At 48.2% G+C, this 19159-nt stretch overlaps 1 protein-coding gene across 1 annotated transcript in view; it reads right to left on the bottom strand.

Moving 5' to 3' along the window:
• Positions 1-19159, bottom strand: part of CC2D1B (coiled-coil and C2 domain containing 1B) — a 637449-nt gene that overhangs the window by 156355 nt on the left and 461935 nt on the right. The window lies entirely within an intron of this gene.

Raw genomic sequence — 19159 nt, 5'->3', positions numbered from 1 at the left:
GAGTCAGAGGTGTCCAACCCAGACTGGATCACCTGGGTCGCCGCCGCCTGAGCGTACGCTAGCAAATGCAACACCTCTTGTGGCAAGTTTGGATGACCTTTTGCTTCCTCCATAAGGGCATGAATATAACGTCCCAAAATGCAGGTTGCATTGGTCGACTTCAAGGCCATACTGCATGACGAAAAGGCCTTCTTTGTAGCGTGGGCCATTTTCTTTGACTTCCTGTCTGCATGGGTCCCGGGGAACGAACCAGGGGATGACCTAGGAAGAGCACGAAGCCTGAACAACCAAACTCTCCGGAGTTGGATGTTTGGAGAGGAAGTCCGGGTCAACTGGAGCCGCACAATAGCACCTTGCTACCGCCCTGTTGACAGCTATAAAAGTCACAGGTTTCCTCCAAATGGCCTTGATGGGGTCCAGGAGAGGCTCATTGAAGGGCAAGAGAGGCTCCGCCACCACCGAGGCCAGATGCAGCACTTCCATGAAAAGGTTCCTTTTCACCTCAGCAGCCGGAAAAGGAAGATCTAAAAAGTCTGCAGCCTTCCTTATTACTGCATGAAAAGATGCAGCCTCTTCGGTATACTCCCCAGGGGAAGCCAAATCCCATGCAGGGGAAGTATCAATACCGCTTGCAGTGTCCAGACCCTGAAAATCACCCGAAGGCTCCAAGATTTCGCCTTCCTCCAGATGTTGCCTGCTATATTCCTCTTCCTCCAGGAGGCGCAAAGCTAGAAGTCTGGACCGGAGTCTGGATTCGAGACCCGGTGTCGATAAGGCGTCGGCCGACGCAGAAGATCTTTGCCGGCGCTGTTCTTCGGATCCATCCGACGCCAGACCCTCCGGTGCCATAGGCACCTTGACAGTAGACTGGATCCGTGGAGAATCCACCGGCACCGGAGTCGCAGACGTTGTAGGCATCACTGGTCTCCTTGGCAACGCCAAGGGCATCAGCGCTGCAGCGGCTCTAGACGGCAAAAATGGCATGAAGGGTGTCGGCTTGTAAGGAGCCGGAGCACCCAAATTGAAAGCTAAAGGGCCCGACGAACCGGCATGCCCTCCACCAGGCGCCATGGTGGAAAAGATATGGAACATGGCATTTAAAAATGCCGCAGGATCCGTACCCAGCGCCGGGAAAGCTGGGTATGTTTGCGGTGTCGGTGCCGGCATAGAAACCGATGATGGGCCAGGCAACTCCTGCTCCGGAGAAGCTGCCGGTTCTTGAAGAGGCTCGACTTCAAACACCGACAAAGGTGAAGTCGGAGTCGTACGAGGCAGAGGAGTGATGGTCGGGCTAATCGCCCACGTTGGACGGCACCGAGAGTCTCCATGACGACGATGAGTCTTTGAAGATTTCAAAGAGTACTCTCTCCGATGCCGCCTTTCCTTCCTCTTCTTGGTACGGGCCAGGAACAATTTGGCCTCTCTTTCCTTAAGGGGTTCATGCGCTGGCAGGAACTGCATGACTCGACCTCATGGTCGGAACTAAGGCACCAGATACAATTTTCATGGGGGTCAGTGACTGACATCCGACCCCCACACTGGTTACAAGGCTTAAATACAGATTTTCTTGGCTGCGGCATTGTAACTACAGATGCGTAACTGTAGCTCCCTGTTAGTCTCAAAGAAAAAACGTTATCCGAAGGCACAGAAAAAAGGGAACTGACGTCTGCACGTCGACGAGGGCTTCTTATTGCCTAGATGACGTCATACGGCGTCGCATGGAGTCGGGCTATTGTGATATCATTGTCGATGAGCGGAGCTAGAAGAAATTTCCGTTGAAGCTGGCGCAAGGGGAGAATTCTTTAGGTGAGGAATCCACAGGCAGGTGTATCCATCAGAAACAGCCGATGGTTCATCCGATCACCAGCATACACCAACCCACACTACACTGCCAACTCACACTATCACATCACAATTCCAACACCACCACACTAGTACCATCACCAAATTAACATTCTTAAAGGTCTGCAATGCCATCCGCTACTACAGTTCTCCAGTATCCCCAGAAGTGCAGTACTACAAGCCCATATTAACATTTTCTCTCCCTCCAGAAAGCGTAACACACAAACGCTTTTCATTATAAAAAAAGAAAGGCTTACTGTCAACGCTAATGCTTGTTTTCTGTATCTCCGAATCAAATGCCAATCAACTTTGAGACTCTTAACATTCTCAAGGGTACTTTGAAAAAACACACTTCTTCCCGACAAGATCAATTTTATTTGATACACTCCTGTTGTAACTGCTTTTAGGTGTTTAAACTTAGTACCTGTAAGTAGACAAGGTAAATGGGATAAAGGGCGCATCCTGTGTTCTACTAGAAAAGGGACCCCTACATTTGTAGTAATGCTGCAGCTGCACACTTCATACACTGTACAAATTTACTGATCAAGCAAGATGCTAAATGTTGCTAGCAGGGTTTTCAGTGTCCACGTTCCTGCAATTGTCCTTCTATTAGATTAATCACTTCTGGCATTTTGGCAAATGTAATGGCAAAGCGAGTCTATAAATGTAACTAAATGTAATTGTTTATCATTTCTCAAACTTGAATGTATTCCCAGCTGTGTTTCTTCCTCCACTCTGTTTCCTAGTTTCTAATCCACGATTCCATATTGGAGGCATTTAAAATCAATGTAAACTTTTAAATATGCTAATTTCTCCAAAGTATCCCATTGGGCACAGCTAAGCTAACCCAACAAACACTGTGCTACGATAAGCTCCATTCTGCTTCTTTGCCAGCACTATCTGCTGCTTGCAAAAATTTGCTTCAATGTGGATGTGCACACCTGGGAATAGGCCTCCACAAAACTCACCAAGATCACTATTCTCCTTCGAAATGGTGGAGAAAACAGCTTTCAGGCAAATAGACTGTAAGGATAAGATGGGCGGCAGAATAACCCAATGATACAGAAAGGAGAGAATAAGGCAGGATGTTTCAGGGTGCACACAAGCAAAAAGAAGAGCAGAACATACTAGATTTTGGAGTGGTTGACAAGCACTAGAAAAACAACTGACCTTCCACCTTGACATTCACTTTTTTATGCATTAGCTGATAAAGAGATCCAGATCAAGCTCCGCAAAATCAAGATCTCTCATGTCTAACAGGATGCCGTAAAAAAGTCAAAGCAGCTGCTCACTATGAGCAAATAGTTTCAGCCTGGTGGATTAATTAAAAAAAATGGGGAAGTGTGAGGAAATTGTATTATATTTTCTTTTATCTTATATTTCTTGATATGTTATGTTTCTTTTTATATTATATTGTAATGAATTATACTGTATTTTCAGCTCATGTTTGATATTCCGCAACGAGTCCTTTTCACCCTGCTACAGTCTTCAGCTCCTGTCTCATCTTTCTCCTTCCAAGTTTGTAGGTATTCCTTTCTGGCTGCTTAATCACTCCTCCAATTCTACAGTCCCTGAGGAGAGCAAGCTCTCCCAGGTAGTTCTCAAGTCAGTAGATATATTCTATAAAAACTGAAAATAGGTAAGATGGGGAGGAAGAAGGTAGCATTACGCTGCTGATGAGTAAGTAAAGAGGTTTTACTACTCATGGCAATGGATGTTACTCTCTCCGACTGGCCACTCTATATACTTATATCCTGAGAAGGAGACAAGAAGAAGCCATAATCCAAGTGAAGTCCATCCCGGTCAGTATTTGCTACAGTGTCACTGAAGACGGCAAACGCATAACGCTGATGGCCCTGTTTTCTACAGAGCTTAGTGTGGGAGGAAAAGGCACAGCTGCAGCCTCTCTGGCAGTGAAGGAGAGTCACTGGGTTGCAGCAGACAATCATGGAATGTGCTATTCCTGCCTCAAGGCTGGTTAGGGCAGCTTGGAATGGACATGGTCATCCAATAAGGAACTGAATGCACCATCTTATATATCTTATATAGAGTTTATCTCTCCCCTGCCAATAAAATATATTCTTGGGAGGTATGGCCTCCTGCCCACATTTGTGCAATCCTGTCAGCTTAAACTACAAGCTGTAGAGCTGCTAATCCCGGTCTGTCTTTTGGGAGAAAGCTTCATGAGCCTTAGCAACCAGCACTTGTATGCCTCTACTGTCCTCCTGGAAGGTATGTGCTTTGGTATATTTAAATAACAGGATAACTTGAAGGCCACTGCTTGCTTTCTAGACTTAGGCCCTCATTCTGACCTTGGCGGGCGGCGGAGGCCGCCTGCCAAAGTCCCGCCGTCAGATTACCGTTCCGCGGTCGAAAGACCGCGGCGGTAATTCTGACTTTCCCGCTGGGCTGGCGGGCGGTCGCCTTCAGACCGCCCGCCAGCCCAGCGGGAAAGAGGCTTCCACGATGAAGCCAGCTCGGAATCGAGCCGGCGGAGTGGAAGCTGTGCGACGGGTGCAGTTGCACCCGTCGCGTATTTCACTGTCTGCGCAGCAGACAGTGAAATACATGTAGGGGCCCTCTTACGGGGGCCCCTGCAATGCCCATGCCAGTGGCATGGGCACTGCAGGGGCCCCCAGGGGCCCCGCGACCCCCCCTACCGCCATCCGGATCCCGGCGGTCGGACCGCCGGGATCTGGATGGCGGTAGGGGGGGTCGGAATCCCCGCGGCGGTGCAGCAAGCTGCGCCGCCGTGGAGGATTCAATGGGGCGGCGGTACACTGGCGGGAGCCCGCCAGTGGTGCCGGTCCGACCGCGGCGGTGAATCCCCATTGGAGCACCGCCGGCCTGTCGGCGGTGCTCCCGCGGTCCTCTGCCCTGGCGGTCGAAGACCGCCAGGGTCAGAATGACCGCCACAGTCCTGTTTTTGGCCAAACACGTGATCACCTCACAATGAAAGCCACAACGTCACCCTCAGTTGCATCCTGGCACCTGTTGGTTCTACGATGGGCCCAGACGCAGAGCAAAGCCCTTCATAGGGAACACATCAACAGCCTTTGCAAGCATCCAATGCAAGGGATTGGGACATATTTCTGGATGGACTGAGGAAAGCTGCCCAGGTGAGGCACGTAGGGCTGGTGCCCCTGCCTATTATTTGTCTAAAGCCCTGAGGAGGTGGTGGTCCCCAGGTCTGCAGGTATCCTGACCCCATAGGACACAGAGGCGTGAGCAAAAATTGCCCAATCATTTTGTTTTCATTTGATTTATGGAACCGCGGATTCATGGGTGGATCCACGGATCCCTGATTTGTGAATTCATTTGTGTATCTGCAAATCCAGATACATTTTTTTTAAAAACCCCACCTATTGCATCCAAACTCATGCTGTGCACGTCCAAAGGCCATGCGTAGCTTGAGTGTGGTTGCATTCAAGAGGGTTGGCCGTCGGGACTGACCGTAGGCCAGGCCCTGTGGCTAACCCGCTACTTATATTTACATGTGTGCGTGCTAAAAAATCAATAGAAATTCACAAAAAAAAAAAAAAAAGGTTGCAGGGACTTTATAGTTAGTTTCCGAATTTACTCGCACAAAACCTTAGAAATTCAGCAATTATAGTTATGTTAACTCAAATAACTATAGCTCGCAACCTAAGGTAAATATAACCTGCGCCTTCACCATGCACTCCTAATTACTCCACATATTACATCATTGATGACACTTTCTATGGCATCATTGATATTATTACTGCAACATTTGCAGTACAATTATTGACGAGAAAGTTGTGCATTGCGGGTAGGCAAGTCACAGTTACCTCATGGCGTTATAGTTACTTGACTATAACTGCTGGATTTCCAAGGTTTTGTAACAGTAAATTCGGAACATAACTATAAAGTCCCTGTAACCTTTGTTTTTTTCAGTGACTATATATATATATATATATATATATATATATGTATGTATGTATATATTTTTATATATATATATGGAAAATGTCACTTACCCAGTGTACATCTGTTCGTGGCATTAGTTGCTGCAGATTCACATGCTGTGCACATCCCGCCATCTGGTGTTGGGCTCGGAGTGTTACAAGTTGTTTTTCTTCGAAGAAGTCTTTTCGAGTCACGAGACCGAGGGACTCCTCCCATTTCGACTCCATTGCGCATGGGCGTCGACTCCATCTTAGATTGTTTTCCCCGCAGAGGGTGAGGTAGGAGTTGTGTATGCTAGTAATAGTGCCCATGCAATGGAGTGAATGCGTATGTACTGTGAGAAAGTAGCCTCTTTCTAGCCTTGTTACCCCCACTTTTGGCCTGTTTGTGAGTGTATGTCAGGGTGTTTTCACTGTCTCACTGGGATCCTGCTAGCCAGGGCCCAGTGCTCATGGTGAAAACCTTATGTTTTCAGTATGTTTGTTATGTGTCACTGGGACCCTGCTAGTCAGGACCCCAGTGCTCATAAGTTTGTGGCCTATATGTATGTGTTCCCTGTGTGGTGCCTAACTGTCTCACTGAGGCTCTGCTAATCAGAACCTCAGTGGTTATGCTCTCTCATTTCTTTCCAAATTGTCACTAACAGGCTAGTGACCAATTTTACCAATTTACATTGGCTTACTGGAACACCCTTATAATTCCCTAGTATATGGTACTGAGGTACCCAGGGTATTGGGGTTCCAGGAGATCCCTATGGGCTGCAGCATTTCTTTTGCCACCCATAGGGAGCTCTGACAATTCTTACACAGGCCTGCCACTGCAGCCTGAGTGAAATAACGTCCACGTTATTTCACAGCCATTTTACACTGCACTTAAGTAACTTATAAGTCACCTATATGTCTAACCTTTACCTGGTAAAGGTTAGGTGCAAAGTTACTTAGTGTGAGGGCACCCTGGCACTAGCCAAGGTGCCCCCACATTGTTCAGAGCCAATTCCCTGAACTTTGTGAGTGCGGGGACACCATTACACGCGTGCACTACATATAGGTCACTACCTATATGTAGCTTCACCATGGTAACTCCGAATATGGCCATGTAACATGTCTATGATCATGGAATTGCCCCCTCTATGCCATCCTGGCATAGTTGGCACAATCCCATGATCCCAGTGGTCTGTAGCACAGACCCTGGTACTGCCAAACTGCCTTTTCTGGGGTTTCACTGCAGCTGCTGCTGCTGCCAACCCCTCAGACAGGTTTCTGCCCTCCTGGGGTCAAGCCAGGCTTGTCCCAGGATGGCAGAACAAAGGACTTCCTCTGAGAGAGGGTGTTACACCCTCTCCCTTTGGAAAATGGTGTGAAGGCAGGGGAGGAGTAGCCTCCCCCAGCCTCTGGAAATGCTTTCTTGGGCATAGATGTGCCCAATTCTGCATAAGCCAGTCTACACCGGTTCAGGGGACCCCTTAGCCCTGCTCTGGCGCGAAACTGGACAAAGGAAAGGGGAGTGACTACTCCCCTGACCTGCACCTCCCCTGGGAGGTGTCCAGAGCTCCTCCAGTGTGCTCCAGACCTCTGCCATCTTGGAAACAGAGGTGCTGCTGGCACACTGGACTGCTCTGAGTGGCCAGTGCCACCAGGTGATGTCAGAGACTCCTTGTGATAGGCTCCTTCAGGTGTTGCTAGCCTATCCTCTCTCCTAAGTAGCCAAACCCTCTTTTCTGGCTATTTAGGGTCTCTGTCTCTGGGGAAACTTTAGATAACGAATGCAAGAGCTCATCCGAGTTCCTCTGCATCTCTCTCTTCACCTTCTGCCAAGGAATCGACTGCTGACCGCGCTGGAAGCCTGCAACACTGCAACAAAGTAGCAAAGACGACTACTGCAACTCTGTAACGCTGATCCTGCCGCCTTCTCGACTGTTTTCCTGGTGGTGCATGCTGTGGGGGTAGTCTGCCTCCTCTCTGCACTAGAAGCTCCGAAGAAATCTCCCGTGGGTCGACGAAATCTTCCCCCTGCAACCGCAGGCACCAAAAAGCTGCATTACCGGTCCCTTGGGTCTCCTCTCAGCACGACGAGCGAGGTCCCTCGAATCCAGCAACTCTGTCCAAGTGACTCCCACAGTCCAGTGACTCTTCAGTCCAAGTTTGGTGGAGGTAAGTCCTTGCCTCACCTCGCTAGACTGCATTGCTGGGAACCGCGACTTTTGCAGCTACTCCGGCCCCTGTGCACTTCCGGCGGAAATCCTTTGTGCACAGCCAAGCCTGGGTCCACGGCACTCTAACCTGCATTGCACGACTTTCTAAGTTGGTCTCCGGTGACGTGGGACTCCTTTGTGCAACTTCGGGTGAGCACTGTTTCACGCATCCTCGTAGTGCCTGTTTCTGGCACTTCTCCGGGTGCTACCTGCTGCTGAGAGGGCTCCTTGTCTTGCTCGATGTCCCCTCTACCTCCTGGTCCAATTTGCGACCTCCTGGTCCCTCCTGGGCCACAGCAGCATCCAAAAACGCTCACCGCACGATTTGCAGCTACCAAGGCTTGTTGGTGTTCTTTCGGCGGGAAAACACTTCTGCACGACTCTCCACGGCGAGAGGGACCCGTCCACCAAAGGGGAAGTCTCTAGCCCTTTTCGTTCCTGCAGAAACCTCAGCTTCTTCTGTCCAGTAGAAGCTTCTTTGCACCCACAGCTGGTATTTCCTGGGCATATGCCCATCTCCGACTTGCTTGTGACTTTTGGACTTGGTCCCCTTGTTCCACAGGTACCCTAGATTGGAAATCCATCGTTGTTGCATTGTTGGTTTGTGTCTTTCCTGCATTATTCCTCTAACACGACTTCTTTGTCCTTAGGGGAACTTTAGTGCACTTTGCACTCACTTTTCAGGGTCTTGGGGAGGGTTATTTTTCTAACTCTCACTATTTTCTAATAGTCCCAGCGACCCTCTACAAGGTCACATAGGTTTGGGGTCCATTCGTGGTTCGCATTCCACTTTTGGAGTATATGGTTTGTGTTGCCCCTATCCCTATGTGTCCCCATTGCATCCTATTGTAACTATACATTGTTTGCACTGTTTTCTAAGACTATACTGCATATTTTTGCTATTGTGTATATATATCTTGTGTATATTTCCTATCCTCTCACTGAGGGTACACTCTAAGATACTTTGGCATATTGTCATAAAAATAAAGTACCTTTATTTTTAGTATAACTGTGTATTGTGTTTCCTTATGATATTGTGCAAGTGACACTTGTGGTACTGTAGTAGCTTCACACGTCTCCTAGTTCAGCCTAAGCTGCTCTGCTAAGCTACCATTATCTATCAGCCTAAGCTGCTAGACACCCTATACACTAATAAGGGATAACTGGGCCTGGTGCAAGGTGCAAGTACCCCTTGGTACTCACTACAAGCCAGTCCAGCCTCCTACATGTACATAATGAAGTTTAAAGTAATATATTTACAAATGTACAAATGTTTAAGATCTACTTCTAAACGGCTACAGGCTCCCGGGGAGGCGGGAGGGCGCAAGTGAATCTGCAGCGGAACATGCCACGAACAGATGTACTCTGGGTAAGTGACATTTTCCATTCGGTGGCATGTGTAGCTGCAGATACACATGCTGTGCATAGACTACAAAGCAGTAATCCTCCCCAAAAGCGGTGGTTCAGCCTGTGGGAGTTGAAGTAGTTTGAAATAATGTTCTTAGTACAGCCTGTCCCTGTGGCTTGTTGTGCTGCTAACACATCTACACAGTAGTGTTTGCTAAAAGTATGAGGTGTGGACCAAGTGGCTGCTCTGTCATTGGTATGTTACCTAGAAAGGCCATTGTTGCTCCTTTCTTTCTAGTGGAGTGTGCCTTTGGTGTAATGAGTAGTTGTCTTTTAGCTTTTAGGTAACAAGTTTGTATACATTTCACTATCCATCTGGCTACGCCTTGTTGGTCATAGGGTTACCAGTATGGGGTTTCTGGAATGCGACGAACAACTGTTTAGTTTTACGAAATGCTTTTGTTCTGTCTATATAGTACATTAGAGCTCTTTTTAGATCTAATGTATGCAGTGCTTTTTCTGCCACTGAGTCTGACCGTGGGAGGGAGACTGGGAGTTCCACTGTTTGGTTTAAATAAAACGGTGAAATGACTTTTGGTAGAAATTTTCGATTTGTGCGGAGAACAACTTTATGTTTGTGTACTTGTATAAAGGGTTCTTCAATAGTGAAAGCCTGTATTTCACCAACTCTTCGTAATGAAGTGACTGCTACTAGAAATGGCAGTTTCCAAGTTAAGAATTGGATCTGACAAGAATGCATGGGTTCAAAAGGTGGACCCATGAGTCGTGTAAGTACAATATTAAGATTCCACGAGGGTATTGGTGGAGTTCTTGGAGGTATGATCCGTTTTAGTCCTTCCATGAAGGCTTTAATGACTGGTATTCTAAATAGGGATTTTGTGTGTTTAATTTGTAAATAAGCCGAAAATGCAGTGAGGTGTATTTTGATGGATGAAAAGGCTAGATTTGCTTTCTGTAGGTGTAGTAAATAACCTAAGATGTCTTGTATGGACGCATCCAACGGTGTGATGTGTTTTGCTTGGCAGTAGAAGACAAATCTTTTCCATTTGTTAGCATAACAATGCCTGGTGGTAGGTTTTCTTGCCTGTTTAATGACTTCCATACACTCGTTTGGAAGATTTAGACTCTAAGACTTCAGGAGCCAGATTGAGCATTGCTGGATTGGGGTGTCTGATTTGCTGTTTGTGTTGCGTTAACAGATCTGGTCTGTTTGGAAGCTTGACGTGAGGTCTTACTGAGAAGTCTAACAGTGTGGTGTACCACGGTTGGAGTGCCCACGTTGGTGCTATAAGTATTAGTTTGAATTTGTTTTGACGCAGTTTGTTGACTAGAAATGGAATGAGTGGGAGGGGGAGGAAAAGCGTAAGCAAATATCCCTGACTAGTTGATCCATAGTGCATTGCCCTTGGACTGAGGGTGTGGGTACCTGGACGCAAAGTTTTTGCATTTTGCGTTTTGGTTTGTTGCGAACAGATCTATGTCTGGTGTCCCCGACTGGCGAAAGTGTTTTTGTAGTACCTGGGGATGTATTTCCCACTTGTGAGTTTGCTGGTGATCCCGACTGAGATTGTCTGCTAATTGATTGTGAATCCCTGGGATGTATTGAGCTATTAAGCGAATGTTGTTGTGAATTGCCCAATGCCAATTTTTTTGTGCTAGGAGGCAAAATTACGATGAGTGTGTTCCCCCCTGTTTGTTTAAGTAGTACATTGTTGTCATATTGTCTGTTTTGACAAGAATGTGTTTGTGAGCCAGAAGACGTTGAAAAGCTTTTAGTGCTAGAAAGACTGCTAGCAACTCTAAGTGATTTATGTGTAGCTGTTTTTGCTTGTAGTCCCACTGTCCTTGTATACTGTGATTGTTGAGGTGTGCTCCCCACCCAATCATTGATGCATCTGTTGTGAGAATGGCGTGAGGCACAGGGTCTTGAAAAGGTCGCCCTTTGTTTAATTTCGTGGGGTTCCACCACTGAAGCGAATAGTGTGTTTGGCGGTCTATTAACACTAGATCTTGGAGATGACCCTGTGCCTGCGACCATTGTTTTGCAAGGCACTGCTGTGAGGGCCGCATGTGTAAGCGTGCATTTGGGACAATTGTGATGATGATGCCATCATGCCTAGGAGTTTCATCACAAATCTGACTGTGTAATGCTGATTTGGTTGCATTTTTGGTACCATAGTGTGGAAGGTATAGTTTCTTACCTGTAACTCCACTTCTCTCGTAGGGGTATTTCCATGACAGTCATAAGCGTAGAATAATTCCCCGCCCGCCTGCGGGGACCCCAGAGCACTTTTTCCAATATCACTTCTTAAGTGTCCCTGTTCGCCTTACTTCAGAAAGGCCTGCCAAGACACTTTAGAATGTTCCCATGCAGCCTCTAGGAAGGGCTACAGTGTTCAAGCTTCAGATTGCCCTTGAAGTAAAATCATTAAATGCAGTGCAATCTTGATCTGGAAGAGTCATGGCCATGGCGTGAACGGTGGCGCGATGTAGAGCGCGGTCTAGGCGGTATACTAACCGGTACTTGAGGTGTCGGAGGTGGCGCTGGTTGTGGCAACTCTTGGCCCGTTGGCTGGGGCGGCGTTGCCGGAAGCTCTGGAGGAGGAGACTTAGACGGAGAAGGACGAGAAGAAGGTGACGAAGGAAGCAGCACTACTGAGGAATAAATTCTCTGCATCTTGTGGCTCCTCGATGTGGATGGAGTCCTCGGCGTCGATCTCTCTCTCCGTCTCGACGCTGTGCAGGGCGTCGACCGATGACGTCTACGTCGACCTCTCGATGTCGACTCCAACAATGCCGATCTGCTCCTCGACGTCGCGCGCAGGCGGGCGGGGAATTATTCTACGATTTTGACTATACATGGAAATCCCCTACGAGAGAATCACTGTACCCTTTGTGGGCTTGGACTTGCAATCGCTTTTTGAGTGTTGAGCGTAGCTCCCAAGTACTGCGGAATTTGGGATGGTTGCAAGTGTGATTTTTGGTAATTTATTGAAAACCCTAGTGTGTGTAGGGTATATATTACGTAACATGTGTGATCTTCAATCGTTGAGATATGGGAATACATGTGTAGGAAGTTGGCTCTCTATGTACTATTTCAAAGTAAGAAATAGCATGCACAGAGTCCAAGGGTTCCCCTTAGAGGTAAGATAGTGGCAAAAATGCTCTATTTTGTGGTAGTGTGGTCGAGCAGTAGGCTTATCAGAGGGTAGTGTTAAGCATTTGTTGTACACACACAGCCAATAAATGAGGAACACACACTCAGACAATTCCAGGCCAATAGGTTTTTATATAGAAAAATATATTTTCTTAGTTTATTTTAAGAACCACAGGTTCAAGATTTACAAACAATACTTTAAATGAAAGGTATTTCACTTAGGAACTTTAGGAACTTTAAATTAGCAAAATAGCTTATACAGTTTTCACACAAATGGCAATAAGCTATTTAAAAACTGGACACTGCAATTTTCAACAGTTCCTGGGGGAGGTAAGTGTTTGTTAGTTTTGCAGGTAAGTAAACCACCTACAGGGTTCAAAGTTGGGTCCAAGGTAGCCCACCGTTGGGGGTTCAGAGCAACCCCAAAGTTACCACACCAGCAGCTCAGGGCCGGTCAGGTGCAGAGGTCGAAGTGGTGTCCAAAACGCATAGGCTTCAATGGAGAAGGGGGTGCCCCGGTTCCAGTCTGCCAGCAGGTAAGTACCCGCGTCTTCGGAGGGCAGACCAGGGGGGTTTTGTAGGGCACCGGGGGGGACACAAGTCAGCACAAAAAGTACACCCTCAGCGGCACGGGGGTGGCTGGGTGCAGTGTGCAAACAGGCGTCGGGTTTGCAATGTAGTTCAATGGGAGACCTAGGTGTCTCTTCAGTGATGCAGGCAGGCAAGGGGGGGGGCTCCTCGGGGTAGCCACCACCTGGGCAAGGGAGAGGGCCACCTGGGGGTCGCTCCTGCACTGGAGGTCGGATCCTTCAGGTCCTGGGGGCTGCGGGTGCAGTGTCCTTACCAGGCGTCGGGTTCTTAGAAGCAGGCAGTCGGGGTCAGGGGGAGCCTCTGGATTCCCTCTGCAGGTGTCGCTGTGGGGGCTAAGGGGGGTCAACTCTGGCTACTCCCGGGCTCGCAGTCGCCGGGGAGTCCTCCCTGTAGTGTTGGTTCTCTACAAGTCGAGCCAGGGGCGTCGGGTGCAGAGTGCAAAGTCTCACGCTTCCGGCGGGAAACGTGTGTTCTTTCAAAGTTGCTTCTTTGTTGCAAAGTTGCAGTCTTTGTGGAGCAGAGCCGCTGTCCTCTAGAGTTCTTGGTCCTTTTAGATGCAGGGTAGTCCTCTGAGGCTTCAGAGGTCGCTGGACCCTGTGGAACGCGTCGCTGGAGCAGTTCTTTAGAAGTGGGCAGACAGGCCGGTAGAGCTGAGGCCAAAGCAGTTGATGTCTCCGTCTTCTCTGCAGGTTTTTCAGCTCAGCAGTCCTTCTTCGTCTTAGGTTGCAGGAATCTAGTTACCTAGGTTCTGGGAGTCCCTAAATACTCGATTTAGGGGTGTGTTTAGGTCTGGGGGGTTAGTAGCCAATGGCTACTAGCCCTGAGGGTGGCTACACCCTCTTTGTGCCTCCTCCCTGAGGGGAGGGGGGCACATCCCTAATCCTATTGGGGGAATCCTCCATCTGCTAAAAGTCAGAGTCACCTCAGCTCAGGACACCTTAGGGGCTGTCCTGACTGGCCAGTGACTCCTCCTTGTTTTTCTCATTATCTCCTCCGGCCTTGCCGCCAAAAGTGGGGCCGTGGCGGGAGGGGGCGGGCAACTCCACTAGCTGGAGTGCCCTGGGGTGCAGTCACAAAGAGGATGAGCCTTTGAGGCTCACCGCCAGGTGTTACAATTCCTGCAGAGGGAGGTGAGAAGCACCCCCATCCAGTACAGGCTTTGTTACTAGCCACAGAGTGACAAAGGCACTCTCCCCATGTGGCCAGCAAGCTGTCTGGTCTGTGGCAGGCTGCTAAAACTAGTCAGCCCACACTGGTAGTCGGTTAAGGTTTCAGGGGGCATCTCTAAGATGCCCTCTGGGGTGTATGTTACAATAAAATGAACACTGGCATCAGTGTGCATTTATTGTGCTGAGAAGTTTGATACCAAACTTCCCAGTTTTCAGTGTAGCCATTATGGTGCTGTGGAGTTCGTGCATGACAGACTCCCAGGCCATATACTCTTATGGCTACCCTGCACTTACAATGTCTAAGGTTTTGCTTAGACACTGTAGGGGCATAGTGCTCATGCACTGATGCCCTCACTTATGGTACAGTGCACCCTGCCTTCTGGCTGTAAGGCCTGTTAGAGGGGTGACTTATCTATACCTATAGGCAGTGTGAGGTTGGCATGGCACCCTGAGGGGAGTGCCATGTCGACTTAGTAATTTTATCCCCACTAGCACACACAAGCTGGCAAGCAGTGTGTCTGTGCTGAGTGAGGGGTCCCCAGGGTGGCACAAGACATGCTGCAGCCCTTAGAGACCTTCCCTGGCATCAGGGCCCTTGGTACCAGGGGTACCAGTTACAAGGGACTTACCTGGATGCCAGGGTGTGCCAAATGTGGAAACAAAGGTACAGGTTAGGGAAAGAACACTGGTGCTAGGGCCTGGTTAGCAGGCCTCAGCACACTTTCAAATCATAACTTGACATCAGCAAAGGCAAAAAGTCAGGAGGTAACCATGCCAAGGAGGCATTTCCTTACACTGGTTGAATGGCATGTTGAGGACCGCCTGTTGAATCTCCGGTTTAAAACCAGATGATCTAAGCCATGCATGGCGTCTAATTGTCACTGCAGTGTTTATTGTTCTTGAGGCATTATCAGCTGAATTTAATGCAGACCTTATTTGATTATTAGTTATTGCCTGTCCCTCCTCTACTATCTGCTGAGCTCTTTTTTGGTATTCTTTGGGGAGATGTTGAATGATGTCGCTCATCTCATCCCAATGAGCTCTGTCATATCTTGCGAGGAGGGCCTGAGAATTCGCTATGCGCCACTGATTGGCTGCTTGTGACGCTACCCTCTTTCCTGCCGCATCAAACTTTTTACTCTCTTTATCTGGAGGGAGTGCATCTCCAGATGACTGCGAGTTGGCCCTCTTCCTCGCCGCACTGACAACTACCGAATCTGGGGGCAGCTGCTAGGTGATAAATACCGGGTCAGAAGGTGGTGGTTTATATTTCTTTTCTACCCTTGATGTTATGGCCCTTCCCTTAACCGGCTCCTGAAAAATCTGTTGGGCATGTTTGAGCATGCCTGGGAGCATGGGTAGACTTTGATAAGATGTATGTGTGGAGGACAAGGTATTAAAAAAAAAAGTCGTCCTCTAGTGGTTCGGTATGCATGCTTACATTTTTGAAAGCAGCAGCCCTAGCCAAAACCTGTGTGTAGGAGGTGCTATCTTCAGGTGGAGAGGGTTTAGACAGATAGCACTCCGGGCTATTGTCTGACACAGGGTCATCATAAAGATCCCACCGGTCTGTGTCTTGATGAGACTGCACAGTGTGTGTGGGTGACTGTGCAGTGGGTGTAGCAAGAGGAGGAACAGTTCTTTGAGGAGTATGCAGAGGAGAATGTGCTGGGGAAAACTGGCATGGCGGGGATTGCTCTCTTGGCACTTTAGCCTTTGGCTGGTCAGTGTCCGAACGTCCTTGGAAAGCCAGTTTCCTTTTAAATTTGAGGGGAGGTGCTGTGAGGATCTTTCCAGTATCCTTGTGGATCTGTATCCAGGCTTGTCTCCATCAAATTCCTCTATTTGTAGAAGTTCCTCCTCAAATCCGTGGCTTTATTTCAGCTGTTTAGAAATTCCATGTTCCTCAGTATCTGAGGCTTTTTTCAGCTCTGAAGCCGTTTTTTTCGGTACCGAAATGCCCATGGTGATAGTAAGCGTCAGTTCCGAAACAGTCTTTCGTGGTTTCGATTCGACGAGTCAATGTCAAACTTTTTCGGAGACTGTGGGGGTCATTCTGACCCTGGCAGCCGGTGACCGCCAGGGTCACCGACCACGGGAGCACCGCCAACAGGCTGGCGGTTCTCCCGAGGGCATTCTGACTCCGCGGTCAGAAAGGGTAAACCGGCGGTCTCCCGCCGGTTTACCGCTGCCCCATTGAATTCTCCATGGCGGCGGAGCTGTTCATGGCGGGAAACCCGCCATGAACAGGATGGCGGTAGGGGGTGCCGCGGGGCCCCTGGGGGCCCCTGCAGTGGCCATGCCAATGGCATGGGCACTGCAGGGGCCCCCGTAAGAGGGCCCCGTAAAGTATTTCAGTGTCTGTTTTGCAGACACTGAAATACGCGACGGGTGCAACTGCACCCGTCGCACCCCTGCAACTACGCCGGCTCAATTCTGAGCCGGCGTCCTCGTTGCAGGGGCATTTCTGCTGGGCCGGCGGGCGCTCTTTTGGAGAGCGCCCGCCGGCCCAGCGGAAATGTCTGAATGGCCGCCGCGGTCATTCGGCGGCGGAACCTTGGCGGACGGCCTCCGCCGTCTGCCAAGGTCTGAATCACCCCCTGTGTCTCGACTCGAGTCCGAAGCCTTTGATGCGGGTGTGGCCTTTTTTGGTGCCAAAGGTGTTGCTTGGTCACCGCTTGATTTCTTCCAGGTAGAGCCATTGCCTTCCAGCAGAGGCATCCCGAGGCCTTTTGTTTGGTCTTGGACTGGCTCTTGGTTTGGGTCAGGGTAGGTGTACTCACATGCTGGCCTGCTGTCGGTGGTCGGTCCGCGTCAGATTAGTCCGAATCGGATCCCTGAATGGAGATGGCCATCTCCTCTTCTTCGACATCGAGGTGTTTGGTACTTTTCGACGCCATTTGTAGTCGTCTCGCCCTTCGATCCCTCAAGGTCTTCTTGGAACGGAAGGACCTGCAAGCCTCACAAGTATCCTCTCGGTGATCTGCTGACAAACACAGATAACAGACCCGATGTTGATCCGTGTATGGATACTTTGCGTGGCACTGAGGGCAGAATCGGAACGGGGTCCAATCCATGAGGCTTCGAGGCTTCCTGCGGTCGGGCCGACCAGGCCCAGGCTGGGCACGGGTGCCCCGAAGAGCAACCGAAGGTGTGTTTCGCTGGTGCTGAGGTGTCGATGCAAGATGGTTCGCGCTCTAAAACAATACCGACAATTTTCTGCGTTTTTTTAATTTCTCCAAATCGAATAACCGGAGCGAAGAGGAACACGTCCGAACCCAATGGCGGAAAGAAAACAATCTAAGATGGAGTCGATGCCCACGCGCAATGGATCCGAAAGGGAGGAGTCACTCGGTCCTGCGACGCGAAAAGACTTCTTCGAAGAAAAACAACTTGTAACACTCCGAGCCCAACACTAGATGGCAGGAACAGTGCACAGCATGTGTATCTGCAGCTACACATGCCACTGAAATTATTATTATATATATATATACACACACATACATACATATGGAAAATGTCACTTACCCAGTGTACATCTGTTCGTGGCATGTAGTGCTGCAGATTCACATGCTATGCATATCTCTTCCGACATCTAGTGTTGGGCTTGGAGTTTTAAAAGTTGTTTTTCTTCTATGAAGTCTTTTTGGAGTCACGGGATCGAGTGACTCCTCCTCTCGGTTACAGTGCGCATGGGCATTGACTGCATAGTTAGATTGTTTTCCCGCAAAGGGTGAAGGAAGGAGTGATAGAGCATAAGAATATAAAGAGATGTCCATGCAAATGTAAATGTATATACATATGTACAAATATTAAACTTGAACGACTACAGGCTTCCGGGGAGGAAAGGGGGTGCATGTGAATCTGCAGCACTACATGCCACGAAAAGATGTACACTGGGTAAGTGACATTTTCTGTTCGACGGCATGTGTAGCTGCAGATACACATGCTATGCATAGACTACAAAGCAGTTAGTCCTCCCAAAAAATAGCAGTGGCTAGCCTTTAGGAATTGAAGTTGTTTGAAACAGTGTTCTTAATAAAGCCTGCCCTTCAATAGCCTGTTGCTGAGAGAAAACATCAACACAATAGTGTTTTGTAAATGTATGAGGAGTTGACCATGTGCAGCTTTACATATATCAGCTATTGGTATGTTCCCTAAAAATGCCATTGATGCACCTTTCTTTCTCGTAGAATGTGCTCTAGGACTGATTAAAAGTTTTCTGTCTGCTTTGATGTAGCATGTTTGGATGCATTTAACAATCCATCTAGCTAAGCCTTGTTTAGATATAGGATTACCTATATGTGGATGTTGAAAGGCAACGAAAAGTTGTTTTGTTATTCTAAAATCTTTAGTTCTGTAATATGTAAGAGCTCTTTTGAGATCTAGGGTATGAAGAGCTCTATCTGCCACAGAGTCTGCCTGTGGAAAGAAGACTGCACTTCCACTGTATGGTTGATGCGAAAAGGAGATACTACTTTTGGTAGAAATTTTGGATTTGTCCTAAGTACAACTTTATGATTGTGTACTTGGAAAATAGGTTCTTCAAGAGTGAACGCCTGTATTTCACTAACTCTTTGTAAAGAAGTAATAGCTACAAGAAAGGCAACTTTCCATGTTAAAAATTGAATTTGACACGAGAGCATGAGTTCAAAAGGTAGGCTGATAAGTCTGATATGTACAATATTTGAAAATCCCGGATGAAACAGGTGGTGTTCTGGGTGGAATAATGCATTTTAATACTTCCATGAAGGCTTTAATAACAGGAACTCTGAATACAGAAGTGTATTGAATAGTTTGTAAATAAGCAGATATTGCAGTAAGGTGGAATTTGATGGATGAGAAAGCTAAATTTGATTTCTGCAAATGAAGTAGATAGCATTAACTATCTTGTATAGATGCTGTAAGTGGTTC

This window comes from Pleurodeles waltl, chromosome 4_2 (genome assembly GCF_031143425.1).
Source record: "Pleurodeles waltl isolate 20211129_DDA chromosome 4_2, aPleWal1.hap1.20221129, whole genome shotgun sequence".
Classification (NCBI taxonomy): domain Eukaryota; kingdom Metazoa; phylum Chordata; class Amphibia; order Caudata; family Salamandridae; genus Pleurodeles; species Pleurodeles waltl.
Note: the sequence above shows the minus strand (reverse complement) of the source record. Positions and strands in the feature narration are given on the sequence as shown.